Below are 4,272 nucleotides of genomic sequence, written 5' to 3'. Positions count from 1 at the left end.
CTACTGTCACTCCTGAGGGAATCGCCACCTCCCTGATGCCCTCTGCGACCGCTGCTGATTGTTTATTCATAACTATGACCGCAGACTTGTGAAGCACAAGTAACATATAAGTACCAACTAGATATTTAGCTTCAATTTACAAGCTTAAGAATTCTTCACTGGTTGAACCACGACGAACATGACATATATCTACTTAATTTAAACCGATTAACTTCGGACTTTGTTAAACTAAGAGTCAGTTATCAGAAAACAATATTTATTAAGTTATAAGTCAAAGTGTTCACAAAATTTCAATACAGAAATATTTTTTGTAAAGAATACGAAACTTCGAAATAGGATCTGAAACTGGATACGTAACTATAGCACATTATTTGCTATCAGCGTTCGGTCGACAAAGGCAAATTGGGGACACCTTATTTTCTCGGCAGGTTTGCAAAACACGTTCACGCTTCCCACCTATTCCCGCATCTCAACGCTTTTAGATACTATCTATTACGCCTACCGTAAAACGATAATTTCAATACCATTTACTTCACCTTACATTGCTGCGTTATTATGGAATTTGTTTGTAATAATTGAAATTAGGCGAGCAATGTAATGTAAAATATGCGTCATTGTCAAGTCCTGAGCTGTTATAAGTGTGACCATTGGTGGGGGTCAGGTGGGTGCCGTCTTCACTCTGCTGGCACCGATAACACGCTAATGCCCTCAACTTTGCACCGCAGAGGGCGTTCGAGGGGCGGCTGTGGAGTGGGGCGGGGGCGAGAATGCCATTCGCAGACGAAAAATGGGAAAAGTCAGATCATTCGCCTTATTGAACGCAAATAACTTTATCGGCTTGCAATATGCGCTGGCGATGCTTGAATTTATAGCTTCAATAACGACCGTGTTTATTTGACTGCCAGTTTCAGCTAAAAATAGATTGAAGTAGCATACGACTTGTACTTCTCTCCAATAGACTAAGTACTTAAAGAATTTTGATATAAATACATCGAAACGAAGATATGTCATCTCGTTGACTATTTGGTCAACTTTATCCGTGAAAATAAATTTATGATATAGAATAAAACCTACACAATAATATGAGCAATTATGGTAAGTTATGACGCGATATAAAAAATATCGTCCCATCTCTCCCGATCCTGGCAATAAATAAAGCCGACCGATACCATTAGCGCTCCGTCCTCGTAATGTGCCAACCTTAGCGACATTCGCATGTATTCTGCGCATTGTTTAGCAATAACGCGCAAGTAAACGTTAATATTTCATACGGCGCGTTGGGCGCGTTCCGCGTAAACGGTGGTACCGTCGATTCGTTCCGGTAGAGAGTGCCAAGGTGAATTCCGCTGTAGGTATATGTACGGTTGGCGTAATAAACGTGAATTTATTCAGCGGTTACGTTTGCAGTTTTCGTGAAATGTGGAGATGTGTGGTGTTAGGGGGCACAATATTATACCAGCGCTTTAACAACTGCGGTATTAATGTTATCCACAAAAAATCTTTCAAAAGCAATTCCGAAAGCACGCTTAGATTGCTATTTTTTCAAATTGTATTAATTAGTCCCTTATGTTAATCTATTCAAAAGTTTTATTCACCCACTCAACTTCTTGTACCAATTGATGAGAAAATAAAGATAAGAAAACGAAGCAAATATCTTTGGTGACCCTAGCAGGAGTGACCTAACAATATTTTTTATTTTACAAGTAAACAAAAAACTGACAAGCTGAAGGTGGCAACGAAAGGTTTTTATAATATAAGAGTGAATCTAGTTATGATCGTGACTTCCAACTTTGGGTATGGAGATTTTTATAAGCAGTTTTATACACATTTATGTAATGTGTCCTGTCGGCGCTTAGGAGTGCGAATGTTAGCGAACATACTCAGCATTCAGTCCACGTGGCGCGGCGAGGTCCGCACTTAAAAGGGGATTATGAGCGGAGTGCGAGTGGCCAATAACACGGCATTACGTGCGATACCGCGCAAAGGAACCCTCGCAATCCGCCAGACAAGCTTTTGTTTTACCTACACAATACACGTAATTTACTAGGATAATTGTAGTATTAGGAAAATAAATTGATTTGAAATATAATAAGTATACTTAGTACGAATATCTTATGCAAATTAAGATTCTGACTGACCTTTATACACGAAAATCCAATAACAAACATATCACGATCTCTAATGTTACCTAAGAAATTTATCTTGTACTGTGTGTTATTAAGCATATAACTAATATTTTCTACTGGATATAATGATTTCTACTTTCTATAAAAGAAGGAAATGTTGCCAACAAACAATAACATATCTGATATAAAGATTGAATATCTTATTATCATACCATCGAAAAAAAGATATCAAATCATATCGTTAAATTAATTAATAAGCGAGCTAAAAGTAACAAGTCACACGACAAATTGAATCAGGGCCGGGCTCGGAGCGCCCGGACAATCTCCGCGATTGGAAACAGTTTTACAAGCAATAAATTTTTGCAACCCGCGTCACTGGATCCAACATTTATTAGCTACAATCCAGATTAGATTAGCGTTGCATCCCTCGACCCTGCGGCCCTGGGGACGTGAAATTTGTCCCGGTAATGCGGCCACGCGTCGCACTAATTCGATGTCCCGGACCCTTCTATGTGACTCGAATGACGCCTCGCCTCGCCTCGCCACTGTTTCATTTTAATTGAATAGTTGTAGAGGGTGCTCGGTGCTTGCTCTCTCGCAGATAACTTTATAGACGGTTTGCATAATTGCCGATCGTGTCAAACTAATTCTAACTATTTCACAATCTGTTACGCCTTGTGTGTTAATGTTACAACCATAATGATATCGATTAATTGTATTTTTATACTTTTCCTTTCATAGAAAACCGAAATAAAATAAGATATAGTACACTAGCTGTTGTCCGAAACTTCGTCCGCACGGAGTTAAAGAAAAACTTAATTATTAGCCTATGTGTTCTTTCAGACTATTTTCTAAAACTATGTCATTTTGAGGCGTGATTCATGCAGCTGTTTTGGAAATACCTTCTAACATAACATTAATACATCCAAATATTCCCATAATGTTATTATAGTAAGATTGCGATTCTGTTTGCCGTAACTTAACAACCAAAATTAATACAAGTAACGCCATCTAGTAGCGGTCCACCGAACGATCAGAAACCGGCTCTCCTGACCTCGGCGTCTCGTAATAAAAATAGCGCGTCCATACTAACGTGCACTGTCATATCCTATTGATAGATTGACGGCTGTGACAGCCACAACTTGTTAACTAACACATTGATTTTCACTCGTAAAACAAACATCTAGGCGACCTGATTTATTTATTTACACATCGTAGTGTGATATCCCCGACTTTGGTTAATAATACCTATTGTATTGTACATTTGAAGTATTAAATATAGGAAAGTGCATTGCTTAGTAAATGCTAGCTGTGTCGGAAAAAACGGGTTCAGAAGCACGGCCAAGTCTCCTTCTACGTGTAGCGTAATACGATATATTTAATTAAATGAAGATACCTTGTCTGACTCCTGTTCAATATATAAATATCACGTTCGATAAATTATATCACGTTTTTTGGACATACAAGCATAAAAAATTACATAATTTCTCGTTAGTTCATTACTTAATTTTCATATCTTACTTCTTACTAATAATATATTATGATGAATGTTTGGATGGATGAATGGATGTTTGTTAGAAGGTATGTCCAGAACGGCTGCATAGATTTGGCTGAAATTTAGCATAAATGTAGAACAAAGTCTGAAAGAGCACACAGGCTGCTAATAAACTTTTTTTTCCGTGAGGACGGAGTCGCGGACGACAGCTAGTTATTGTAATAAAACTGTATTCCATTGCGTGATCAGTTATTTAGAAAGATTTTACAGTTGCATGTAATAGAGGTCAAGCAATTACTTTTATATCTGCAATTATATATTTGCAAATAGGAATCCAATTACAGTTTATCATCGAAGTTATTTAAGTAGATGTAAAAGAAGGGTTTGATGAATTCCTCATGTCTTCCACCGTGACATCACTGTTATATTATTATAATATTTTTGCATGATTAGTGGTTGAATACAGACACTTGTAGTCGTCCATCAAATAAAATTTTGCTTAGTTTCTTTTTAATATTTAACACCCTGTAAATCATTACAATTAAGAGGTGAATAAAACACATGTTTAAATATTTTTAACAAACATTTAATTTTTTTATACTTTATCAATATATTATTTATAATAATTATAATTTAACTACAAATGATCAT

This window comes from Papilio xuthus, unplaced genomic scaffold (genome assembly GCF_000836235.2).
Source record: "Papilio xuthus unplaced genomic scaffold, Pxut_1.1 DF827597.1, whole genome shotgun sequence".
Taxonomy (NCBI): domain Eukaryota; kingdom Metazoa; phylum Arthropoda; class Insecta; order Lepidoptera; family Papilionidae; genus Papilio; species Papilio xuthus.
Note: the sequence above shows the minus strand (reverse complement) of the source record.